This window comes from Citrus clementina, unplaced genomic scaffold (assembly GCF_000493195.1).
Source record: "Citrus clementina cultivar Clemenules unplaced genomic scaffold, Citrus_clementina_v1.0 scaffold_9, whole genome shotgun sequence".
NCBI lineage: Eukaryota > Viridiplantae > Streptophyta > Magnoliopsida > Sapindales > Rutaceae > Citrus > Citrus x clementina.
In genome coordinates, this window is record NW_006261964.1 from 16,952,042 (window position 1) to 16,964,368 (window position 12,327).

The window sequence follows — 12,327 nt, forward strand, 5'->3', positions numbered from 1 at the left end:
CTTTTCTCATCTAAATTATGAACTAAACTTATTTGTGGTTGAGTGATAAATAATCCAATGGGTTCTTGACTGTTCTTTTATGTTGTTATGGTAATGTTGTAGCATTACACTCTAGTAGTTTTTATGAATACAACTGTTATTTCGGTTGACAACCCATTTAATAGTTTCAGTTAAGATAGAGCAGCAAAAGGGCATGTCTTAGCGAACATTATTAGAGTATTACTTGTTCTTAAGTCGAATTTCCTGGATTAGGTTATCTTGAATCCCATAAGGGCGATACTTGAAGTTAAGATTTGTGACACTCTAGACATAGGTGTTCGCCTTGTAGGGTAAAGAGATTAAAGGTTATAATGCCATACCATAAATATATGAGCAACTGGTCATTGTTAGTAGATTTAAAGGTATGAGATTTCCAACATGCGATAGCTGCGGATGCAGATTTAACCTACCCATTGCTGCAGCACTTATTGTAATAACTGGTGCTAATTTAGTAAACAACAGTCACCCCATTAGGAGAGTTTGATCATTCAACTATTATATTCTCAATTGAATCTTAGACACATTTAACTTAGTTTATTTCATTACAGTATTGTTTTATTTTCATCTCTCACAATTATTAGTTACGATAAAATCATTTGACAATTGTTTGTTCAGTCTTTAATTAATTTGCACTATTGTGATTGCTTTAGCATTTTGAGTAACATCAATCCCTGTAGAGACGATCTTTAATACTTATCACTTTATTACTTGTTATGTATACTTGCACATTGGCATTGATAGTAATTGCTTATAGAAATTAACCAACAAGTTTTTGGCGCCGTTTCCGGGGACTGATTGTTTATTTTTGAAGTGTGAAGTAAATCTTGATAGCGCCAAATTTGATTTGATTCATTCTATTTATTGGCAGATCGGTACATGCATGCGCAAAGACAGAACTGTGGCATTCCAATTCGATCCTGAGATTGAAAGGACTGTCAGGAAACTACGAAGAGAACAAAGGAATTCTAAAATTGCTGCAAGCATGAATAATTTACAGGATGCGCAAAATTTGAATCTTCACGAGCCTTTACTACCAATCAATATTCAAGGAGAGCAGAATGAACATGTTAACGGGAGACAGCCAGGCAACAACAATATTATTTACATGGCTGATGACAGAGACAGAGCTATAAGAGATTACGATGTACTAACTCCGCAAGTTGTACACCCTAGGATCATCATACTTGAGGTAGAAGCATCAAATTTTGAGTTGAAACCAGTGATGTTTCAAATGTTACAAACAGTGAGACAATTCAATGGATTGCCTAATGAAGATCCTCATCTCCATCTTAAATTGTTATTGGAAGTAAGTGATGCTTTCAAGATTGCTGGAGCAACCCAAGATGCTTTAAGGCTGAGGCTCTTCCCTTATTCCTTAAGAGATCGAGCTAGGGCATCATTAAATTCGTTACCATCTGATTCCATCACTACATGGAATGAATTAGCTGATAAATTCTTAATGAAATATCTCCCACCGATAAAAAATGCAAAGTTGCGGAATGAGATTACTTCCTTTCATCAACTTGAAGATGAAAGTCTGTATGAGGCTTGGGAAAGATTCAAGGAATTGTTCAGAAGGTGTCCTTATCATGGTATCCCTTGTTGCATTCAACTGAAAACTTTCTACAATTGATTGAATCTGAGTACAAGGTTAATGGTGGATGCTTCAACAAATGGAGTTCTGTTATCCAAATCTTACACTGAAGCCTATGAAATTCTGGAAAGAATTGCCAACAATAATTACCAGTGGCCTTCAGCCAGGAAACCAGCAGCAAGAGGATCAGTATCAGTAGGGGTACATAACATTGATGCAATTACAGCCTTATCAGCTCAAGTAACCTCATTGACTAACATGGTAAAAGCCATGACAGCTGCTCCAGCAACAGTAAAGCAAGTTACTGAACTTTCTTGTGTCTACTGTGGTGAAGAACATGATTTTGATAATTGTCCTGGAAATCCAGCCTCAGTAAACTATGTGGGTAACTTCAATCGACAACCTCAAAATAACCCATATTCAAATACTGACAACCCAGGCTGGAAATAACACCCAAATTTTTCATGGAGCAGTCAGAATCGAAATGCTCCAGCATTCAATGGACAGAATAGAAACACACAGCCACCTGGTTTTCATCAGTAGAGTCAAGGGCAAAAGTAAATCAGTCAGGATCCAATCACTTCATTGGAAACACTGATCAATGAGTATATTGTAAATAATGAAGCAATTGTGCAAAGTCAAGTTGTGTCCTTGAGAAACCTTGAGAATCAAATGGGACAACTAGCTACAGTAATGAGCAGCAGAACTCAAGGGAGCTTACCTAGCAACACAGAAGATCATAAGAGAGAGAGCAAAGAACACTGCAAAGTAATTAGTTTGAGATCTGGAAAGAATGTTGATATACCAGTTTAGATAACTAAAAAGGGGATGGAATGCAATTCAGCACAAAAACCAACTCAAAAGGGCAGCCTACTATAGCAAAATCCCCATCAAGACACTGAATTATTGGGCCAAGCTACAACAACTGCAGAAGAAATACAATCAGATCATGCTGAAAAGGAAGCTGTCACACCAATAGCCACAACCTGCACCACCCTAAACAAATAGAGTTTGGTACCTCCTGAATCTAACCAGCAATTTAGACATCCATCACCCTTCCCTCAAAGGTTCCAGAAGCAAAAACAAGACAAGCAGTTCAGCAAATTCTTGGAAGTGCTGAAGCAACTGCACATAAATATACCTTTTGTAGAAGCTTTGGAACAAATGCCAAATTATGTGAAATTTCTAAAAGATATCTTGGCACGAAAAAGAAGGCTGGGAGAGTTTGAAACTGTTGCTTTAACACAGGAAAGCAGTCATATGCTCCAGAGCAAAATTCCCACAAAATTGAAAGACCCATAGAGTTTTACAATACCCTGCTCTATAGGGACTAGGTATGCTGGCAGAGCACTTTGTGACTTGGGAGCTAGTATTAATTTGATGCCATTATCTGTATTTAAGCAGCTGGAAGTAGGGGAGTGCAGACCAACAACAGTCACCCTGCAATTAGCTGACAGATCTCATGCATTCCCTGAATGAAAGATAGAGGATGTACTGGTGAAGGTTGACAAATTCATTTTTCTAGTGGATTTCATTGTGCTGGACTTTGAAGCTGACAAAGAGGTACCCATTATACTTGGAAGACCTTTTCTAGCAACTGAAAAAACTCTAATAGATGTGCAGAAAGGAGAGCTTACTATGAGAGTAAATGATCAGCAAGTCACATTTAATGTACTAGAGGCTATGAGGAACCCTGATGAAGTAGAAGATTGCAATTTCTTAAGTGTAATGGATCTTGTTGTAGCAGACAGAATAGACAGATGCTGCAGTAATGTACTTGACAAAGTCACCACCTTTGAGGATGTTAAAAAGGAAGATGTTGCAGCAATCCACACGGATTGGATGAACAAACAGCAAACTGATAGGCACAACAGGTTTATTGAACACCTGAATCTTTCAGACAGGGTAGTGAAAACAACTTTACCCTCTATTGAATCACCTCCTAGCTTTGAATTAAAATTGTTACCTTCACATTTAAAGTATGCTTATCTTGGTCAAAACAACACACTCCCTGCAATCATTTCTTCTACTTTGGATGCAGGTCAAGAACAGAGTTTAGTAGATTTGCTGGAAAAATACAGAAGAGCAATTAGATTGACCATAGCAGATATCATGGGGATAAGTCCATCCATATGTATGCATAAAATCCTGTTAGAGGAGTGCTCCAGTAATTCGGTGGAGCACCAGAAAAGGTTGAATCCTATTATGAAAGAAGTGGTGAAGAAAGAAATCATCAAATGGCTAGATGCTAGAATCATATACCCAATATCAGACAGTTCATGGGTAAGCCCAGTTCAATGTGTTCCCAAGAAATGAGGGATAACAGTAATGGCTAATGAGAAGAATGAACTTATTCCTACAAGGACAGTAACTGGATGGAGAGTGTGTATAGATTACAGGAAGCTCAACAAAACCACAAGGAAAGACCATTTCCCACTTCCATTCATAGATCAGATGTTGGACAGACTTGCTGGAAAACGGTACTACTGTTTCTTAGATGGGTATTCAGGCTACAACCAGATTGCTATAGCTCCAGAGGATCAAGAGAATACTACATTTACTTGTCCCTATGGAACATTTGCCTTCAGAAGAATACCATTTGGGCTATGCAATGCTCCAACAACTTTTCAGAGATGCATGATGTCTATATTTTCTGATATGGTAGAGCAGACTTTGGAAGTTTTCATGGATGACTTCTTAGTTTTTAGAGAAACATACAATGATTGTTTACACAACTTGGAAGAAGTTCTTAAAAGATGTGAGATGACCAATTTAGTACTCAATTGGGAAAAGTGTCATTTCATTGTGCAAGAAGGAATAGTGCTGGGTCACAAGATATCCAAGGATGGTATTGAGGTAGACAAAGCCAAGATAGAGGTAATAGATAAATTGCCACCTCCAACCTCAGTAAAGGGTATTAGGAGTTTTTTGGGTCATGCTAGATTCTACAGAAGATTCATTAAGGATTTTTCCAAAGTAGCTAAGCCTCTGTGTTCATTGTTGGAGCATGACAAACCATTTCACTTTGACAAAGAGTGCCTTCAAGCATTTGGAGAATTAAAGAAAGCTTTGATCACTGCTCCGATAGTTATATCTCCATATTGGACTTTACCATTTGAATTGATGTGTGATGCTAGTGATCATTCTTTGGGAGCAGTATTAGGGCAAAGAAAGGATAAGGTTTTCCATTCCATACTATGCAAGCAAAACATTCACTCCAACTCAGATCAATTACACTACTACAGAGAAAGAGTTGCTAGCAGTAGTTTTTGCTTTTGACAAATTCAGAGCTTACCTGGTAGGTACCAAAGTAACTGTTTACACAGATAATGTAGCCATCAAATATTTAATTTCAAAGAAGGATGCCAAACCAAGATTAATCAGATGGATCTTATTGCTTCAAAATTTTGATCTAGAAATTAAATATAGAAAGGGGACTGAGAATCAAGTGGCAGACCACTTGTCACAGCTGGAAGCAGACACTAGTATATTGACAAGGAATGGCATCACTGAAACTTTTCCTGATGAACAGCTGTTGGTAATACAACAAACACAGATGCTGCAGCAGTCAGAATCTCCATGGTATACAGACTTTGCGAACTACTTAGTAAGTGAGTTGCTACCACCTGAGCTGAAGTTTCAAGAGGAAAAGAAATTTCTTCATGATGTTAGAAGTTATCAGTGGGATGACCCACATTTATATAAGCTATGCTCAGATCAAGTAATAAGAAGATGTGTTGCAGCATAAGAAATACCTCGTATACTGGAGTCATGTCTTGCTGCAGCATATGGAGGACATTTTGGTGGTCACAGAACAGCTGCCAAAGTTATGCAATCAGGTTATTATTGGCCCACTATTTTTAAATATGCTTATGAATTTGTTAAATGTTGTGATAGGTGTCAAAGGACAGGAAACATAACTAGCAGACATGAGATGCCATTGACTAACATACTGGAAGTGGAAGTTTTTGATGTTTGGGGAATAGATTTCATGAGACCTTTTCCCTCATCCTTTGGAAACTTATATATCCTTGTTGTTGTAGATTATGTCTCCAAGTGGGTAGAAGCTACAGCATTACCTACCAATGATGCTAAAACTATGGTGACTTTTCTTCAAAAAAATGTTTTCTCCAGGTTTGGCACTCCTAGAGCAATTATTAGTAATGAAGGCACACATTTTTGCAACAAAATCTTTGCTGCAGCAATGATGAAATATAGAGTAAGACACAAGATAGCAACAACATATCACCCACAATCCAATGGTCAGGCTGAAGTGTCCAACAGAGATATTAAAAAGATCTTAGAAAAAGTGGTGAACCCAACAAGGAATGATTAGTCTTTACATTTGCATGACTCTCTATGGGCCTACAGAACAGCATACAAAACTCCACTCGGCATGTCTCCTTACCGAATTGTTTATGGCAAAGCTTGTCATTTGCCACTAGAGCTAGAGCATAAAGCACATTGGGCACTGAAGAAATTAAATTGGGATATGCATGCTGCAGCAGAGCAAAGGAAACTTCAACTTTGTGAGCTTGATGAATTACGGCTATTTTTATATGAAAATGCAAGAATCTATAAAGAGAGAATAAAACACTGGCACGACAAGCATATTCAACACAGGAAATTCACCCCTGGTCAATTAGTGTTGCTCCACAACACAAGACTAAGATTGTTTCCGGGAAATCTCAAGTCACGATGGTCTGGCCCGTTTAAGCTGTTAAAATCTTACCCTCATGGAGCTGTTGATCTTCTAGATGAACAAACAGGCCACGAGTTCAAGGTTAATGGGCACAGGGTTAAGCATTACATACATCCAGCAGCAGAATGTTCAAAGGAGGTGTTACTCCTTAAGGAACCCAGCTATTGAGCAGAAACAGAAGGTCGGGTTGAAGGACCTTAAATCAAGCGCTTCATGGGAGGCAGCCCATTGAGGAGACAGCCACTTCAAACCAATTTTGATATCCTTTGGTTTTATAGACAGCTCTTCCTCTTTGCCATTTTATTTAATCTTGTTTTTTTTTCATGTTAACCATTTATTTTTGTCCTTTTCCATTATGGCATACTTTATTTTCACTTTAATTTGATATATTTATGTCTTTTAAATTTTAGACTTGAATTTAGTAAGTGTGACAATTGAATTCTATATTGACACGTGAGAATGTATGGTGCCAGAATTCAGAGGTGAACCACGTGTCAGAAGCTTTTGTGGGGAGTATGTATCCATTGTTAGAATAAGCAAATGGATGCTGCAGCAGCTAATTTTACCATTACAATAAATTAAAAGCTGGAGTCTTTCACTTACCGTTAGAGATAAAATCGTGACAGATGGACACATGGATATGGATAGAAATTGCAGAAACAAATCTCCAAAAATAGAGCTTTAAATTCATTGGCCAATGATTTTGGGATATGCACATTTAATTCAAATTATTTTATTCCCTCAATTATTTCAAGTTACCGTATTTATCTCTAATTAAAAGTTCATTATAAAAAAGAGTCACTGTGCTTAGTACTCTACGCCACTATTCCCCATCTCCTTCGCAAAATCAAACTCTCCTAATTCTTAACATTTTCTTCTCTTTTTACTCTCAGAAACAGTAACCTCAATTTGTTACTGCTACAGCAATGCCAAGATACAAGAAAACAGTAAGCCGTCGCAAAGATCCGTCACGATTCCAAAGTTACCACGCTGAAGAAAAATATGAAGAATTCATAGAGCCGCATCGGATTCTGGAAGAAAAAGGGTTTCAATTTCCAGACCAACTCACGGGAATTGTGCAAACCATTCATAATGTTGCAGCAAAGCGAGGATGGCTAGAGTTTTGCAACCACCCTCGAGATCCTGTGCTGCCTGTCGTCAAAGAATTTTACGCCAATTTGGTAAGCCTTGATCAGCACAACGTATGGGTAAGAAATACACTTGTCCTACTAGACTCCCGTGTTATCAATGCTTTCTATAATTTACCTGCTGAAGTTACTTGTGAGTATGCTAAGTTGCGTGATAAGTTAACCCCGAAGAAGTGAAACACCATTTTCACAACGCTTACCATCGAAGGGGCAACATGGGCTAACGAAGAAGGGCGGGTAGTTAATAGAATAGATTTGAAGCCTATTGCTAAGGTGTGGGTGAAATTTTTGAAATCTAGGCTTATGCCCACCACTCACACTACCACGGTTTCGCAAGAGAGATTGGTTTTGTTATATATCCTTGTTCGAGGGCTTCCCATTGATGTGGGTAGCATCATTGCAAAAGAAATTCGAGAATGTACAGTCAAGACTCACCGAACTGCTACCTTGCTATTTCCTTCACTTGTCACCAGTATTTGTATAGTTTCAGGTGTTCGTCTTGATGCCAAAGATGACCATGTTAAGAATGAAGGTGCCTTTACGGCACGTACAATTGAGAGAGTTGCAGGTGAGAGGGCTGGAACAACCACTGAACCAGCTGCTGTGACAGGAGCAAGACGAGCTATTGGCTTAGCACAGACCATCCAGGCACTCAGCAACAGTATAACTCAATGTGTGGAAGCTCAGCAGTGGGAAAATGGTTGGTTTTAGAGTTATCTTCAGCACTTGGACAACCAACTACACCAATTTGCTCTGCACATGAAACGCACTCACAAGAACTTCCCTGATTCACTACTCCAGCAATACAATTTTGATACCAGCACCACAGGTACTCCAACAGAAGCCAGTGAAGAAGCCACTGCTACAGATGAACCAGCAGAAGTCGAATCAGATGATGCTGAACCATCTGACCTGCCTGAGGATGAAGGTAACAAGTCTGAGAATGATAGCTCACCCTCAGAGGCAGAGGACAATTCAGAGAAAGAACGTGAGGAACCAACCATCCCAACTCAGTCCAAAACTAGGAAGCAGCACATTATTCAAGAAGAAAATGAGGAAGACTTTGAAGAGGAACCATCTATTCCAGTCTTTGTAGGCAAAGGAAAGGACAAGGGTAAAGCTAAAATGACAACACCTCCTGACTCTGCAAATGAATTGGAGCAAGTTGATGCCGAGCTAGCTGCTGCAGTAGCCAAAGTTACGCCTACACCTAAACAAGCCAAGTAACTACTGGCCATCATTGCGGCCATCACAGCTAAGGGCCAAGCAGCTGATGCATCAACTCAAATTCCTCCACAGCAAACTCCTAGCCAGCCCATTCGCGCCAGCCCGCGCCAGCCTGCGACAGCTCAACAAAAGAAAAGGCAGTACTTCTAAAGGTCCTGCTACAGCAACCCCATCCACCACTCCTCTCACCAGCCCCGCAGCGAAAAAGACAAAGACATTGCCAGCCACCTCCCCAAAAGCTTCACCAAAGGATAAGTTGATCAGTGCATCCAAGAAGCACTGATCGCAACCTGTTATGTGCTGCAGTCCCCACCCCAGGGGAGTACTCTTTCTTTACTAGTTCATTTATGTTATTTCAAAAAAAAAAACAAGAGAGATTTTGTTATTTGGCAATGTGTGATCTGTTGTTATGTATGCTTGTGAGGACACATCATCTCTCAAGTTTGGGGGAGTTGTTGCCGAATGCATGTGATTTATGTTTGTGTTTATGTTTGTGTTGTGTGAAGCTCTGTTATCTAGTATTTATGTATGGATTTGAATATCTAATGAAGATAAATTGAGTGTTATTCAGTATTATGAGAATGCCAAGTAGAGATAAGTTATAGATGAAAGTGAAATTTTGTCCTGACACTTAGACTTTGGTTGAATTGTATGAGACTGCTAGAGCAAAGCTAGAAGAATAGAGCAGATCCTAAGTTTGGAGGGAGAAGCAAGTTTGATTAACCGTGATTTCTATGAAATGCAATCTGTTCCAATGGCTTAAGTTGCTGAGTAACCAGATCTAAGTATGTACCCCATATGCAGAATTGTGTTCAAAGTTAGCAAGAGTTATGAGCAATGCTGTAGCATTAAAAAAAAAATCCTATGTCTAAGGCATTGAGTAACCAGGTCTGTTCATGAGCCTCATGTTCAGCCTTGAGTAAAAGATACCTCTAGATAAGATTACATTATAGTTACTGCTGTAGCAACTCTGATCTGGGCATGGTTTGAGTAATTGGGTGTCATCATTACAAGTGATTGACATTCACATAAAAGATAAATGTTACAGTGATGAGGTTAATTACTCCCCAGTTTATCAATATTAGAACAATCACAGTCTGAATATGTGAAATTTATGTTACCCTTTTATGAATAGAGTATATCACTGCAGAAATTCCTGCAGTCCTTTGGTGATGTTACAGCATATCTGGAATTCAATCAAAAGGAAGCACACACACACTATGGACAGAAAGAAACTTAAGTCTAGAACTGATTTACTATGGGCATTTTGTATGATTGGGATTGTGATTTGAAGGTGGAAGAATATTTACAAATTGGATAAAAGAGCTACAGTTGTGTGCATGTTTGTTTGCGGGAAATGCTAGTATATGTCATTACTTGAGGGCAAGCAATGGTTTAAGTTTGGGGGTGTGATAACTCTAGGAAATGAGAGTTATTACATCAATTCTAGACTTGAATTAAGGTCACTTAGAAAACAAATAAGGTGTTTTCATTACATTTTGATTACCTTTTGCATAAACATTCATTTTAGTTGAGTCTCAATAATTTTTGCTTGAATCATAGTAATTGGTGCTAAAAACAGGTTTTAAATTGTAGGTTTTAAATTCATGAGAAGATGCTGAGGCATTAGAAAAACAAGAAGAGGAAGGAAGATGGCCACAAAAGAAGTAAAGCACAATCGGGAATAAAACAGTGTTGTGGTGGCTGTTAGAGCAACCAGTGCTGTAGCAATTTGAGAGCAATGCGGGAGAAAATTTAGACGCGAGTTAGCCATAAAGTCACGATCTACATGTTTTCTAATTAAAACACATGCACGCTCATGAGTTTTAGTTTAACCTAATTTGCAATATAAAAATGAGACGTGCACCACATAGAAAAGCGGCAAGGAATTGTCATTAGAATAATTAGAAGGAACGAAGAAGAAGAAGAATATTAGAATTGAAGAGTGTTGTTTCGGCAACATTGGACAATCGTGCAGAATTACTTGACTTTGATTTTCATTGTGCTAAACTTATATTTATCTTTTACCTTTAATTGATTTGATGTATTCCGAGACCAATATGTTTATGTTTACTTTTCTCATCCAGATTATGAACTAAACTTATTTGTGGTTGAGTGATAAATAATCCAATGGGTTCTTGACTGTTCTTTTATGTTGTTATGGTAATGATGTAGTATTATACTCTAGTAGGTTTTATGAATACAACTGTTATTTCGGTTGACCACCCATTTAATATTTCAGTTAAGATAGAGCAGCAAAAGGACATGTCTTAGCGGACATTATTAGAGTATTACTTGTTCTTAAGTCCAGTTTCCTGAATTAGGTTATCTTGAATCTCATAAGGGCAATACTTGAAGTTAAGATTTGTGACACTCTAGACATAGGTGTTCACCTTGTAGGGTAGAGAGATTAAAGGTTATAATGCCATACCATAAATATATGAGCAACTGGTCATTGTTAGTAGATTTAAAGGTATGAGATTTCCAACATGCGATAGCTGCGGATGCAGATTTAATCTACCCATTGCTGCAGCACTTATTGTAACAACTGGTGCTAATTTGGTAAACAACAGTCACCTCATTAGGAGAGTTTGATCATTCAACTACTATATTCTCAATTGAATCTTAGACACATTTAACTTAGTTTATTTCATTACAGTATTGTTTTATTTTCATCTCTCACAATTATTAGTTACAATAGAATCATTTGATAATTGTTTGTTCGGTCTTTAATTAATTTGCACTATTGTGATTGCTTTAGCATTTTAAGTAACATCAATCCCTGTGAAGACGATCTTTAATACTTATTACTTTATTACTTGTTGTGTATACTTACACATTGGCATTGATAGTAATTGCTTATAAAAATTAACCAACACCAACCCAATCCTAGCGAAATAGTTTTCATATTATTTCATTTAACGCTTTAACTTCTTTTGTCTTTTGTGACTTAAATTTTTTTAGCCCCTTACTTTATTTTATATTTATAATGTATTTATAACTAGTAGGCCAATTTCTCCTTATATTCATTTTATAATTTTATTTAACACCTTGTATTCTTTTTATGGGTAATTTTTGAATACCTCTCCTGAGGTTTGGCCTTGCTACACTTAGAGAGAAACTATGAATATATTGACAGATAGCACCCCTGACGTGTATGACTGTTAAGTTTGACCGTTCATTGACTTTGAAAGTACTAAAATACCCACGAACTAGATAAGATCTGACAAATTGAAAAAAAAAATGGTTTAAACCACCCAAAATGGGAAATTTTTTTAATAACAAAATCCAAATTAACAAATATAATGAAACATTCATTTTATTACTTTCTTTTGCTTTTTCTTAAAATTTTCTTAGAAATTAAACTAAAGTAAAATAACGTTTTCTTTTTATTATTCAAATACAACCAAAAATTGCTTTAAAAAATTTATTTCCTCAACATCTTCAACCTATTAAGATTACCACAAAAATTTTAGTTTTGTCTGCCATCATCCTCATCTAATTCCCAATTCAACCATTCGAATCCAAATATACTTCCCTTCAAATCGAACCCATTTGAATCCAAAGTCGACATGCTTCTCTTCAAATTCAATTAATTGGACTCCAAATTAAACCCC

General features: G+C 37.4%; 1 non-coding gene across 1 annotated transcript; it reads right to left on the minus strand.

Annotated features, from left to right (window-relative positions):
- Window positions 1-1,528: 1,528 nt before the first annotated feature.
- On the minus strand, window positions 1,529-1,635 carry LOC112101564. The gene has a single exon (XR_002907598.1). It is a non-coding gene; the product is annotated as a small nucleolar RNA R71 (small nucleolar RNA).
- Window positions 1,636-12,327: the final 10,692 nt, after the last annotated feature.